This window comes from Callithrix jacchus, chromosome 11, assembly GCF_049354715.1.
Source record: "Callithrix jacchus isolate 240 chromosome 11, calJac240_pri, whole genome shotgun sequence".
In the NCBI taxonomy this organism is placed as follows: domain Eukaryota; kingdom Metazoa; phylum Chordata; class Mammalia; order Primates; family Cebidae; genus Callithrix; species Callithrix jacchus.
The window spans coordinates 30,161,780-30,177,374 of record NC_133512.1 but is presented as its reverse complement, the minus strand read 5'-3'; the positions used below and the strand labels follow the sequence as shown (position 1 = coordinate 30,177,374).

Sequence of the window (15,595 nt, the reverse complement as noted above, 5' to 3'; positions counted from 1 at the left end):
AATGTGTGTGTTTGTACATGATGTCAAAAATCAGGTTTGGAGGCTGGGCGCCATGGCTCACGCCTGTAATTCCAGCACTTTGAGAAGCCGAGGTGGGCGGATCACCTGAGGTCAGGAGTCTGAGATCAGTGGCCAACATGGTGAAACCCTATCTCTACTAAAAATACAAAAAATTAGACAGGCGTGGTGATGCACACCTGTAATCCCAGCTACTTGGGAGGCTGAGGCAGGAGAATTGCTTGAAACCTGGAGGGAGAGGTTGCAGTGAGACAAGATTGCAGCACTACACTGGAGTCTGAGCGAGAGTGAGACCCTGTCTTAGGAAAAAAAAAATCAGGTTTGGGTGACTTCTTGAATGTACTTGGAAAGAACTCCCCTGGCTCATCATGGGCTCAGTCCTGAGCAGGAACTTGTTTGATAAACCAATAGCATGAGCTATTGTAATTTTTTTTTAAAAAGAGGTTTTGGGGACTGGAGAAATAATAAGCCAAAGGAAAAGGAGGTAAAGACAGAGAAGAGTTTTGTGTGCATGGAGAGTGAGAAAGGAAAAGAAACAGAAACCCCAGGTTTGGGAAGGAGTTGGATAGGACTAAGGCAGTAAGTTACCTAAGACATTCCCCACAACTGTTTTCAAATCCAATCACGGACAAAAGGAGGCATGCACTGTGTGTAAGTCCATGTGTAATGAGAATGCTGTTTGACGTAGCATAATCTTGGCTCTATGCCTGTCACAGTTGAGAAAAATATTGTTTGATAGGTGCTCCCACATCGTAATGTAATACTTTATGAAGATTATTGCTGTGTAAAGCCACAGATCCCACCATTCATAGTCTAGGTGCAGGCGGAAGACAGGGCACATCTTGTGCTCTCAATCAGCTGGAAACAATAAATAAATTTATGATTCTCAACATGAAATACAGACTTAAAAAAAAAGACTTTAAATGAAGGTTTTAGTTACATATTGTTTATCGCACACCATTTTAATATGTATCCATTTATTGCAAACTAATCTTTTATTTAAATAACGACATCTAGAACTAAATCGAGACCGAAGACAAAAAAACAAAGGCCTTCAAGAAGTGAACATGAACTTGGTGATACTCAACAGACTCCTCACTCATTCTCCTACAAATCTAAAACTGAAGAGGTTTAGAACTATTTACATGTGTGGTGATTGGATAAGCTACTGAAAAACAATGATTCTTTTCTTCTAGCTTTGAAGTGTACATGCTTTTTCATACATTATACAATGTTTATGCTTCTTCATGATGTTTTTGATATTCTGTATAAATATGAAAGGGCTGCACCAGACATGTGTAAAGATGATATATAAGATCTGGTAATGATGACTGTCATTCCCTGAGCATATAAGGCAGGCTAGGAGATGCTTTATAAATGTTACCAGGATGGACACTATAAACAGCTCTGTGAAATGGTTATTACTATTTCAATTTTCCAATGGAGGAAAATGGGCTTAGTGATTTATGGATGTTCCTAGTAAAAGTAGGACAAAGATATTAAACATTTTAAAAATAATGCTCTGAAATTAGTAGTTGAGGGTTTAATAAAGACAACATTCAACCTATATTTTAAATCGATATGTGATAATGATCATTTTGAGTACAGATGGAGAATTCAAAAAAACAAACAATCGCTAGCTGAAAAATATCTACTAAGCAGAGATTTTCCCAAAATAATACTCCAAGCACCGAGAGCGTAAGAACCAACTGAAACATAAGCTCCAGAAATAAGCAGAGCTGCTTCTGCAGTAGGAAATAGTCTACAGTAAAATCCTTCCTAGGCCCTCCTTTGGGACTCTCCAGTTTATTACAAAAAACACATAGAAATATTACTATGTTTTGTGTTTTGGAAGAGGTGCAAACAGAATAGGTTGTTTGGCTATAGATTTTCTTCTCTAGATTTAGCAGTTTTGGTCTTTGAATCACATTTATAAGAATGATTTTAGCAAGCCATATTTGGCTAAACATTCTTTATGCCATTGGTGCTTGTGGATATACTGTATTTCTGCACACTTGTGGACAAGATGTTGGCTTCATTTTACAACATCTTGTCCACATCAGGGGAGCTTTCCTACACAGACACGCATACCATGTGTGCTACCTGCTGAGTTCTGGCAAGCTTGGCAGACTGCAGAACATAATGGGAAGGCGGTTGGAGTGGAAAAAAACCTTCCTGGGAATTTTTTAAGTGGTTAAAAAAAAAGGCATACCATTTCCTAATGTCCCACACTGTGAGTTGGCACAGGAAAGATAATCCAGGAAATGAGATGTAAAAACTGTACACAGGTTTCTTAACAGAAGAGGCATTTTGCAAACAGCCAACATAAAGAATGCATTTCCATTTAGGAAGTCAACCACTTGAAAGTTTTACTTTTTAATTAGCCGGATGGAAGTTGAAAGAGTATGAGCTGGAAATCATCATTAATTCCACATGGAGATCTTACAGCTGAGCAACCAGTTCTCAGAATCCAGTATGCTCATTTGTTAAGGCACACATTCAAAATAACCCAGTTGAAGAAGGATATTCATTGGGTAATGTCGTCAAGAATTTCAACTGGATAAGCCATATCAGGTAAATGTCATCTAAATGCAGTTATTTTACTTTTCTACTTTGGTGTAAGGCTTTCCTCAAGTAAATCACATGGCTTACCAAAGCAAGATGTAAAAACTCTGATTTTTAAAGCCAAAAGGAAGAAAAAGAGAGAAAATGCAATAGCACCACCTAAAGGGCATTTCAATAGCAATAAAAACAAAATGAAGGTTGAAAACCAGTGAATATTTTTCATTTTGCCACATATATATATGCACACACACACACACACATACACACCATACATTATATATAAAACATATATATTACAGTATACCAGATTGTTATGATAAATGTAGTTTGACAGATGGTACAACATGGCAGTAGTCTCTGGAGCACTTAGATTTGGCTCCATATTCCATCTGGGGGAAAAAAACACCAAAATCAATCCAATCTACAGAAAGGATCATTTTGCACAGTTCAAAATTCAGTTGAGGCCAGGTGCGGTGGCTCATGCCTATAATCCCAGCACTTTGGGAGGCTGAGGCAGGTGGATCACGAGGTCAAGAGATTGAGACCATCCTGGTCAACAAGGTGAAACCCCGTTTCTACTAAAAATACAAAAATTAGCTGGGCATGGTGGTGCGCGCCTGTAGTCCCAGCTACTTGGGAGGCTGAGGCAGGAGAATTGCTTGAACCCAGGAGGCGGAGGTTGCAGTGAGCCATGTCATTGCACTCCAGTCTGGGTAACAACAGCAAAACTCCGTCTCAAAAAAAAAAAAAGAAAAAAAAAATTCAGTTGAGTGAATTCATACACCAAGATGATAACAGACTTAAATGTAAATGTAAGAGCTAAAACGATATATAAAACTCTTAAGAAAATACAGGAATAAATCCTCCTGACCTTGGATGAGGCAATGGTTCTTTAGATATGACACCAAAAGCACAAGTGACAAAAGAAAAAAACTAGATAATTACACTTCATTAAACCTAAAGCCTTAGTGTTGCAAATGATACTAAGTAAGTGAAGACTACCCACAGAATGGGAGAAAATATTTGCCAATTATATATCTGATAATGAACTGGTATCCAGAACATAAAAAAACTCTTACAATTCAACAAAAAGATAAATAACCTAATATTAAATAATGGCAAAATATTTGAATAGATATTTCTCCAAAGATGATCTAAAAATGCCAATAAGCATTTGAAAAGATGCTCAATAGCATTAGTCATTTGAGAAATGCAAATCAAAACTGCAGTGAGATTCCACTTCACACCTGCTGGAATGGTTATAATCAAACAGACAATAGTAAGTATTAGTGAGGATGTGGTGAAATTGGAATCCTCATCCATTGTTGGTGGAATGTTAAACGGTGCAGCTGCTTTGGAAAATAGTTGGCAGATCCTCAGAATGGAACTGTACCTCAAGTGAGGAAGGAATAAAAAAATGCCATATTCATACACAAGAACATTCTTTACCAATAAAAACAAAGTACTGACATATGTGATAACATGGATGAACCCTGAAAATGTCACACTAAATGAAAGCAGCCAGACACAATAGGTCACATATTATATGATTCCACGTGTATGAGACTCCGGATAGGCAAATCTATAAAGGAATAAAGCAGATTAGTGGTTTCCAGGAGCTGAGAAAGTGGGGAAATGGGCAGTGGCAACTAATGTGTGTGTGGTTTCTTTGAGAGATGACAAAAAATATTCTAAAATTAGGTTGTATCGATAGCTGCACAGCTCTGTGAATATACTAAAACCAATGAATCACACACTTTATATACATGAAATGTATGGTATGTGATTTATATTTACAAAGCTGTTACATTCAGTTGAATAGTTCTCAGTTGCTAGCCCCCAGCAAATCAGAAGGTATTGCTTATATACAAAAACAAACCAACCCCAGCCTCTGTCATTCCGTAGTTTGCAAGTCTCTTCTACCCAATTTTGAAGGGGGAAACAATGACAACTTGGTGAGGTCACACAGCAGGAGAAGTGGGACCAGAAGCAGGGTTGCCCAGAGTTCCATGGAGGGCCAGGACTAGGATGAGACAAGTGAGGCACCTGGAGCACCCCAGTGAAGGGGGTGCTCACCCTCACTCCCTCCTGTCCCAGTCCTGGTTCCTCTTTCCATATCACCTTCCCTGAGAACTTCAAAACAGGAACAGCTCAAGTAGAAACGCTATTGTTCATTTGTTTTTCCTAAAAATATTGTTAAAGAACAAAAAGATTTTTTCTTCCCCTTTATTTTAGGGAATACTTAGGGAAAAGACAGATGACCCAAAGAATGAGAAGTCAGGCAGAGCCCAGAAGAAAAACTAAGTGTGAAAAAATACATGCTTGCCAAGAGGACATGCTTTCTCTGGTGACCAGAAGTACCACCATCACTTATTATTTTTTTTATTTTTAATTTTTTTTTAGATGGAGTCTCGCTCTGTGGCCCAGGCTGGAGTGCAATGACTCACTGCAACCCCCATCTCCTGGGTTCAAGTGATTCTCCTGCCTCAGCCTCCTGAGTAGCTGTGATTACAGGCACACACCACCACGCCTGGCTAATTTTTTTGCATTTTTAGTAGAGACAGGGTTTCACCATATTGGCCAGACTGGTCTCAAACTCCTGACCTCGTGATCCACCTGCCTCGGCCTCCCGAAGTGCTGGGATTACAGGTGTGAGCCACTGTGCCTGGCCCCACTTATTTTAACAGTTTCACCAAGCACGGTCTTCTACAACATGTCTACTACAGCTGCCAGTACAATCCAGATTGGCCAACCCTCTTACTCGTATGTGTCTATACCAACATGCTTCACTTATTAGTGAGTTGCTTTGTGAGTGCAATGGATATAGTGTAAATGCTACAATAAAAATGTTGGCTTATTGCTACCCAACAATCTTTCATTTTTTATTTATAAATCTAAGCAGTCTCTCTAAGGTAAGCTTAGCACATACTCCCTGCATGCTACATGGTTATATCGAACGCACAAACTCAGGGACAAAGCACTGAAAGAGTACGTAAGCTTTCAGCTTTATGTTTTCCATTTGTTTACTTTGACATGAGATGGTGGTAGTAAAGATTAAAATGCTCTCCCATGTCTATCCCGATTATCTGTCCTGCCTGTTGATGGTATAAAACGGCTCGTAAGGCCAGACCTTCTGTTTACATGTTCTGATTTATTTGCTGTTGTCAAAGATTCCCTGTTTATTATCCCCTCCAGAATGAGCTCCATGCTCCAGCTAAACATAGTTTTATACCCTTTCCTGCTTTAATCATAGCCAAATATTTGGAATCACGGACATGCTTGCTAACTCCAAGTTTAAGTATCCCATTACACAGCAAGTTAAATAGGTGCTTGGGCTCTACAGTTTTAATGTTTAGTTTTGCTCTATTTGTTTCTCTAAACAAGCATTGTACTTATTCTTAAATTTTCTTGTGAGGCTGTGCCAACAGTTGTTAGGTTTTTTTTTTCATGCACTTATATTGCTTGGTGTCAACTAGCATTGTCAAAGCCTTGCCAAATTTACCTTCTTGGTAGACCAAAGAGATTTGTGCATTAGGAAGAAAGCTCTTATGTCCACACCATTTACTCCTCAAGCAAGCACATAGGCTTAATGTTTAACAAGGACTCCATGAAACTCACTCATAGACAAGTCTGAAACCTCCCCCGACCACTTACTAGCTCTGTGCATGTTCTTTACCCTAGCTCTGCCTATTTTCTTTAACTGGAAAATGGTGACCAATATGACAGCTCCTCCCTCAGGCTTTTGTGAAGATTAAATGAAGTACATAGCAATTACTCAATAGAGGCAGTTGCCATTAGTACTGTTGCTGAACTTTTGCCTTTAGGATGTTCCCATGACATCCTCTTAATCTGGTTTGCTTAGAAGTAACCAAAATATGATCCTCTCCTTTAAGAGCATATGTGCTAATTGGAAAATAAATATATTGCTGACTCTAAAACACTCAAAAACCTGAAGAATAGGCTTATTGCTTATAAACGAGAAAAAAATATTAAGCAATCAGTGTTCACTCTTGGTTTTATGGATGGATGTATAACAATAGAATCAATATGCTATGAAAAGGTTTATATTCCATTAGGAAATCTCATATACCTGAGTGAATAGAACTATCCATTCAAACTTGTTTTCTATCTCTTTCTTTGGAATCAAAAGCAACATATCTTTCCATAAAAATGCAAACATCACAGGGTTATTGATACTGTACGAAAGGAAGGAAAATTCTTACAGTTCTATCCCAAGAGTCACTGTCAGTTATTGGGAAATACTCTGGATTGCATTTCTTGGGAGCATTTTCTTTACCAACTTTTTTTCTTCTTAAACTTAGCAATAGATCTTGGACATAATTTCAGGTCAGTACATGTAGATCTACCTCATGGTTTTAAACAGGATGGATACACTCAATTTACTGAACCAAACTCAAATTGAAGAATTTTTTGGTCACTTCCTTTTTGTTCTATGACAAACACTTTTGTGGTCAAATTCCTAACAGTTTCACAATATGACCCAATCGCTGTGTTTGAAAGGCTCTTCCAAGTTTCATGATTATCTGTAGAAATGAATGGCTACATCCATCCTCAAATGAGCCCTGCTATTTTATGTCCTCTTCTCTTTAGAAAACTTAGGTTATACTGGATCTAGGAGCACGGCTTGTTTTGTTCTGAACTTTCCAACATTACCTCTTCCCTGGGAAAAACACAACAAAACATGAAAGCATCTGTGTCTACCTTAACAATCCTCTGAAAATCTGTTTCTCTGCCTTGGCCCATTCATCTGTCCACTAGCCCTTTGTCTTGTAGCGATTTCCATGGAGGTCCAGGCCATATTAATCTCAGCTTCACACCTCACTGGTACTACAGCCTTGGGCAAGTTACTTATCATCTCTTTACCTCAGTTACCTCAAGTGTGAAATGGGTATAATACAGTTGTGAGGACTGAATGAATACAATGCAAAGTGCTTCAAAGAGTGCCTGGTATTAGCTAGTATTCAGTAGGTAGTAGTCATTATTGTTAATAGTTGTTCGGTTGCTTTTACTGATTGTTTTTTTGAGATAGGGTCTGGCTCTGTCTCCGAGGCTGGAGTGCAGTGGCATGATCATGGCTCACTGCACCCTCCATCTCCCAGGCTCAAGCAATTCTTCCATCTCAGCCTCCTGAGTAGCTAAGTTTTGTATTTGTTGTAGGAATGGAGTTTCACCATGTTGCCCAGGCTGGTCTCAAACTCCTGAGTTTAAGCCATCTACCCACCGGTCTCCCAAAGTGCTGGAATTATAGACGTAAGCTACCATGCCTGGCCATAATGATTCTGTTGAAAAGAACTGAAAGTAACTGATTTCTGCCCCCTATGGGGAGAACAGCTCTCACTTGTTTCCGTGACTGCTTCCGCTTTTGCCACCATCACGATTTAGCAAGAAATCTGAAGCTTGGGCCGGGCACGGTGGCTCAAGCCTGTAATCCCAGCACTTTGGGAGGCCGACGCGGGTGGATCACGAGGTCAAGAGATCGAGACCATCCTGGTCAACATGGTGAAACCCCGTCTCTACTAAAAATATGAAAAAAATTAGCTGGGCATGGTGGCGTGTGCCTGTAATCCCAGCTACTCAGGAGGCTGAGACAGGAGAATTGCCTGAACCCAGGAGGCAGAGGTTGCGGTGAGCCGAGATGGCACCATTGCACTCCAGCCTGGGTAATAAGAGCGAAACTCCGTCTCAAAAAAAAAAAAAAAAGAAAGAAAGAAAGAAAGAAATCTGAAGCTTGGGCTGTGTCTCTAAAACACATTGTGTTGCAGAGCCCAGTAGCAGCTGGCCATGAGGTCTATAGAGCACAAAGCAGACCTTGCTGCTTCAAAATACATGAACAAAATGCTCCCATTAGAGGTTCATTACTTGGGGCTTTAAAAGTAGTTTGGTTATCAGGAATTTCTGCTTAAAATATCAAAACTCCTGGGAGGAAGAAAACTTTTAGTTATCTCATAGCTCAGCAAAGACGAACTGACAGTCACCTATGCTAAAACTGGTAGAAATCACAGCTGAGGGTGGGAAGACCTGAGCAGCAGGGTGAGAAGTGGTACTAGGGCAGGAGAGAGGCCTCACTCCCTTTGCAGGGTGCAGTTTCCAGGTCCTGCCATACCCCCAATGCCCCTAGGGCACCAAGCCAGGTTTAGAGGCCCCTGAGCTGGAGAGAAGAGGATGAGCTGTGTGTCCTGGGGTGAGATGGCCCCTGTGTCCTGTCCCACCTGCTGGTTACCCATGGCCATGGGTTTTTTTCCTTCTGCACACCCCTCTGATGGCAACTTCAGCACTGACAAGTGTAGGGAAGAAACAACCATGGCCTCTTAGGGGGGAAGACCCTGTGTGTAAGGTCACAAGCCAAATGCCACCTTGTCATCAGCAACCCTAATGTGTTGCTTTTCTTACCTTGGGCATTTGCAATAGGGAGACTGGTTTTATAACACACTCACTCATGGTCTGTCTCCCCACTTCATGAGAAACCCCTTCAGAATTCAGATGGTTTTCACCCTTCAGTTCTCATCACGGGGCCCACATGATGTTTACTGAGATGAATACATTGGAATCTGGGGCTCTGCTTTCCTCTGCATGTAAGTGACCCTGTCACTTGCTAACAGTGGTTGAAAGCCATTCCATGGCTACTGTGGCCAGTGAGGAGGGTTCTGAGGACTGACGCAGGGAGCAGGGCCAGACTTCAGGTATGGGCTAGGAGCCCCAGCACCACAGTGAGCAGCTCCCTATCTCCTGGGAAGAAGAGACCTGGCTCCCACCTGCTGCCCTCCTCTTACCCTCCCTACAGAGTGCTGCGCCAGCCCTGATCATGCCCCCAGTACCATTCTCAGTAAGCCCGGAACACAAAGGCGTCTTCATGTTCATTCTTGAAAAAAACAATTTTCCTAGGAAAGGCAGGTGAAGAAGGCAACACCTTTATGCTCTCCTGTCCTTCATAGGGCCGGTCACAGCCGTGTGGTGGTGGAGGTGCTCTCCCGGCCGCCCTCCGTGATCAGCCTTAACCCTTGCACCTACTGACCTCTAGCTCCTTCACACACTGTCTGTGACCCAGACCCACCTCAGAGTCCTTCTGCCTCAGTGTAATGCATCTTATTCTACAGCCTGCATTTCCAATACACAGCACACACACATACCCAGAAGCCGTCTCAGCAGTTAGCCTGCATGGTTTCACAGAGAACGACCACAGGCACGATTAGGCATTGAACAAAAGCTCTCCGATGATGCCGCTGATTTGGCTGCAATTCCTCAAGTCTGATGATAGCACTGAGATAGCAACCAGTCCACGAAAACAACTGACTGCTGCATCTTGGGTGAGTGGGTGGTGTACTCGGGTGGAGGCTGCCTGGGTCTTGAGTCTCTGATCAGAAGGGTTTTACACCAATGCAGCAGCCCTTGAAATTAATTTTCTATTAAAATCTAAGCCTCTCAGTCTGATAAACAAACCCCTTTTACTGTGGATTCTGTATCTGACCTTTTACACTGGTTTTGTCAACAAAATTTACTGTATTCATAAATACTAATGTTCTCATTTGGTTCCCTATCTTTAGTATACTGTAAATTATAAGCAAGTACATAAATGTCGTGGCCTGGTAATATGGTGGCCTGAAATGACTTCCTTTTTCCTTTTAAGATGTTGCATATTTTAATGGTAGGTGTTTTTAATTAACTTGAAGTGCCATAAACTGCCCATGTATGAACAAAGACAAGTGAGTTGCATTAAATTAAAAGTGCAGTATCTGACTAATGTTAACAAATTAGGCACGCCTTCAAGATGCACGATTTCTGTTTGGAGTTGTCATCTTAATGCAGAGATACCAAAGCTCCCAGAATAGCCGCGCCAAATGAGCCTTTCAAAATTAATATTTTGGGCAATCAATTAGGAATAAGATTTCGAGCTTTAAAAAGATTCCCACTCAGGCATCTCAACATAGCATCCCTTCCCTTTTTCCTTCATAAATGAGCTCAATTTGGGGATCTGATCTTTTTGCCAATATCAGTCCAAATTAGCACTGTAAATATTGAAATCAAATGTTACTACTTGGCCTAATTTTCTTTCAGCCTGCAGTTAATCTTTATTCAGCCTTAATGAGTATTTATTGTGTGACCCTGACAGCTTGCTACTGCTGTGATAAATTATCTGACTCAAGTCCGATTAAAAATGCAACCCTGAGTGCTAATTATCTCAACAGACCTGCTTAATAATAGCATTTCTTGTCAATTATGGAATCTCAGCATGGGTGTCAATAGCAACAAATGCACAGGCCTACCTTGGACACTGACTTCCCATAATGCCCTTTTACTTGCCATATGTAAATCAGAGTGCTTCTGTACCTGCGATGACCTTTTATTAGCAAACTGTCAAAATGATAAAACTAGCCATAGCAAACCTCCCACCACCATACAATTAGGGGCTACAGCTTAGGACAACAGGAGGGCAATCAGACACAGCTAATTATGATGCATCTTACTTATGGCCTGTCCAGCAGGAAGAATGAGCTTTTTTTGAAATTTATGCCAGCTTCAGCATGACTCACAGGAGGGAAGCTGCTGGCAAGTGGGGTAAGGGGGAGGGGAGAGGCAAGGAACTGCATCTTTCTACAGTTTTTCTGGGAATCTGGAATCAGATAGGAGTTCAAATTTCAGCTCGGTCACTTACTTGCTGTGTGACACTGAATAAATCACTTCATCAGAAAAATGGAGGCAACACCATTCACCTCACTGGGGGCTGGGTGAGTGAGGGGATGAAAGGTAGCAAATGTAGAAGCACCTAGCACAGGTGAAGCACATAGCACAGCACCTATTCACACAGAAGGTGCTGAATATTTGTTCACTTTCTTCCCATTCACCTTTTCCTTTCCTAATGATCAAGATAGCAGATAACAACAACAGCTAGAAGTACCCTTTATGGAGCTCTTGCATGTACCCTGCACAATGCCTTATATGCAGCCTTCCTCCTTCACCCCTGTGGTCAGAACTGATGAGAACAGTGGAGCCGAAAGCTACCCTACCCAGATCATGTAGTGCAGTCTCCCCTTTGTAGGTACAAATATCTTAAAGAATTCAAAGGCAAAGACGACTCTCTTCTCAAAGGGTTATCTGAGTGAAGCATTTTGCAACCTGCTTTGCTAATAGCTAATGGAGTAGTATGTGTTTAATTGAGCATTAACTATGTGCCAGTCACCGTGGGGAGTGCTTCACATGCTACTCTTAGCATCTTCCCTCTGGAGAGGGAAGAAGAAAGGTTAAACGACTTGTGTGACACCTGCAACTCGAAAGTTTCGGAGCCCAGGCCTGAGCTGAGAGCCAAAACACCCACTTCTCAAAATAGGGGGGCAATACATTTAAATTACCTCCACAGATGCTTTTAGTAGAAAAAGACAGGGTGACACTGGCCCGAGAATGTTCCCAATGCCGTTATCTGTTATGTGGCAGTCTAATGATAAGGAACAATAAACAATATGTGCCTTTTTGGCTCTCTGCTGTGACAAACCACAAAGGCAGCAGGGCAGGAGGCAGGTCTGAAACGTAAGCCTTGGCTTTCTCATGGGGCAAGGGGTGCTGGGAGTGAAGTAAGATGAGGCACTATTTGGTCACATGACCTCAAGCATTATCAACCTTGGGTGATAATTTATGGGGCACTAACCTCCTCTGGCTTAATCCAGACAGGCTTCTTTTTCAAGATGAAACAATTCTGTCACATCAAGGCGTTCCTGCCTCACCTGCCCAGGTCAATCGGACAAGAACCCGGAATAGAGCAGGGTTCTGAGCATAACTTGAAGCAACATCCTCAGATTCGGTTCTGCATTTTCCCAGATTGGAAGGGCACTGTCTCAAGTGAACCCCTATTAAAACACAGATGTTCACATCCCCTACATCTGGACGGCCTGGCCTAGGCAGACAGAACAGAGAATCCACCCTGTTCTGTGAGGGGCAAACGGCATTTCCCTAGTGGCCACACCCAGGTTGTGAGAAGGATGAGGGTCGTGGGAAACAATGCAGGGAAAGGAGGGTAGTGTAGACGCCTCCACGGCTAGCTGGAGGCTGTGCTGGATGGCTAATGAGGCCCAGATGCTGGTCTCTCAGTGACTGACCCGGGGAGATGTGAGAAAGGAATGTGATCATTTCCGTCTGAAGTAACGTGCTCCCTCTTCCCTAACACCTTGGGCCCACTTCATTACTTCCTCCACAGATGATCTCAAATTAGGAAGCCAATCCTTCCCCTCGAAATGATGCCAAGTTAGTGCCACGAGGGTGTATATCAAGTGTTTCATGAACACTGTGTGGGCTAATTTCTTTCCAGGGGTGCTCAAGTCAGTCATCTCCCTCTCACGAGCATTTGCTGCTTTCCCATAAAGTGAGCCTGCCTGTGCTTTCTTTGATGAGTGTTGCTAATTGTCATTTGGGATGAGCTCCAAAGCTCTTTCTCTAGGGCATTAGCTGAGAATTAATGCGTTCCACAGAGATATTTGGGGCCCAACATTCCTGACGCTTCTTATCACCCTGTTCTTTCAAGGTAAACCCAGATTTCTGCTGGGAATCAAGCCTTGTGGGTTTAAGTCTGTCTCCTGGTTTTCATACTTTGATTCCTATGACACAAAGCAATGTTGATGTGGAAATTATTTTGTACCACACTTCCCTCCTTGGCATGTCCTTCAACAGCCATTCAAATTCCACCGAAGTTTCACAGGAACTATGGAAATATGTCCTCTATAGAAGTTTAGCATGAAAGCTATTACCCCACTGGGCTCTGCCCTGTGAACACTATTACAAAAGGAACTACATCTTGCTGAACACTTTAGCAACAAGGAACATGATACATGTGCCCCGTGTGCTGTTAGATTCATAGCTGTAGTCTCTGCATTCCAAATTGTTTTATGCACGAGTCCAGTGTAAGAAATAGTGTGGCTCAGTGGCTGTATCTACAGCGCCTAAGGTCTTAATAGCCTTTGCTCGCCTGAAGACCAATTTTCTGGTGATCTGACCATTTGCCATTTGGCTTCCTATTTTGAAAAATATGCTTGTTGACACATTTTACTGAAAAATCAAGTAATCTGAAATACAAACTGTGACTTAAGTGGTGGACTATAATTTGTTTTGTAGGTGGGTACCGGATTTGAGTAGCTACTATCTACTTTTTTCATTTTGTAATGTTGACCAAATCTTAAAAAAAAAAAATTTGTTTCACAGTCCTGGTCTCAGGCCAACAAAATAGTCCCTGGAACTTGACTGAAACATATGGATGTGAGATTTCATTTATTATTATTATTTTTTTTGGTAAAGTCATGTTCCTCCAGAAATTGTGCAGGGGTCACATGAGAATCTTGGGTGCTGCCACTTGCCTGAAGCTGTTTCCACTAGCAACGATCTTCCTGAAAACACATGTCAGCAGTTAGCAATCCAGCAGTATGACTGAAGCCAGCCCTAGGGAGCTTCATTTCTATTTTGAGGCCTCACTGGCCTTCCAAGGGACAGAAAAAAAATTTGGATCCTTTGGCTTTGCAGGAAACCCCTTGCCTAATTTGTATTTCTCTAAGCCACACCCTTTTTGGAACCTTGTCATCAGCTATATGGTGTGACTGATAACACATTTTGGATTTCAAGAAGTAATCTTTGACTCCTTCCCACTATATATTATCATAAGACCCGCAGGAAAACCGTTCTTCCATCTAGGATCTTTGGAAAAGTGATTCAGAACTCACTTTGCTACTTCTGGGGGCACTGAAGTAAAAAAAAAATTTTTTTTTAAAAACCTTGTTTTGACAGTGGACACCAGGACTCCAAGATGGTGTTAGTCATACCACTGAAGGACAAGAAACTTCTGGAGGTCAGATGAGGAGAGCTGCCAAGCTGGATCTTGATGCGGGACTTCAGCCCTAGTGGCATTGCTGGAGCCTTTCCAAGACGTTACCACCGGTACTATAACAAATATATCAACGTGAAGAAGGGGAGCATCTCGGGGCTTAGCACGGTGCTGCCTGCTACGTGGTCTTCAACTACACCTTTTCCTACAAGGAGCTCAAGCACGAGCGGCTCCGCAAGTACCACTGAAGAAGAGGACATGCTCTGCACTCCCCTCCATGACCTTCTTGGCTTGAGCCCCTCTGTAAGGAACACAGGCTCGATCACTGCTGAATCCTTTCATATCCTAATGGAATTAACCTCCAAATAAAAGATGACTGGTAAAAAAAAATAATAATAAAACAACAACAAAAAAACCTTGTTTCAGGGGCTTAAGGACACCGCTGTTGGGCATACTGTTAGAAAATAAAGTAAACCCAGAAGCCGTGAGTTCAAGCAGAACTGAGTGTGGGTGCTGGCTCTATGAGGACTGTGATAGAACTAGCAAGAGTAAGATGTCCAGGGAAGCCCAGTGGGGCAAGCTGTGCCCAGCAGCGACTTCCTGGACTAGGAAAAGCTGTCCTGATCATCCCCCTGAGTTTCTGTGCAGCACCTGCTGACTCCTGACCTTGGTGTGGGCCAGCAGGGTCCTCTGCACCTCTTCTCTAAGCCTCAGGCCTTGTGGGTCCCTAGAATCAGATATTTTCAGTTCCTCCTCCTCCTCCTCTCTGAAAGTTACTACTACTTCCCACACCCAGGTCAAGTTACACCTGTCCATTTTTAATGGTTATTTGATTCCCTCCAGACCAGCAACCAATACCTATCAGGGGTTGTGGTTTGTCACCATGCCCTTGCTGGGAGTTCTCAGAACCAGCTGCATCAGCACTGCCTGGGCACTTGTTAGAAAGGCAGAATCCTAGACTCTATCCCCAGACCTGTCGGATTTGTATGCACTTGAAGTTTAAGAAGCACTGGTTGGAAAATGATAAGTCTTTCTAGTTCGAGTGATCTAGGATCCTGGGCCAATTCACATAATACTGACAAACATAGCTGCCTTCTAAAACCTCACAGGTGATGTCTTATTTCTGCAGACAGATTCTGACTTACAATTTTTTTGACTTCATGATGGTGCATTCAATAGAAAGAGTACTTTCAGTAT

At 42.1% G+C, this 15,595-nt stretch overlaps 1 protein-coding gene and 1 pseudogene across 2 annotated transcripts in view; one reads left to right on the top strand and one right to left on the bottom strand.

Moving 5' to 3' along the window:
• Nucleotides 1–15,595, bottom strand: part of JAZF1 (JAZF zinc finger 1) — a 344,361-nt gene that overhangs the window by 97,372 nt on the left and 231,394 nt on the right. The gene's annotated exons all lie outside the window — the stretch shown is intronic.
• LOC118143645 (ATP synthase F(0) complex subunit f, mitochondrial pseudogene) lies at nucleotides 14,381–14,745 on the top strand (annotated as a pseudogene).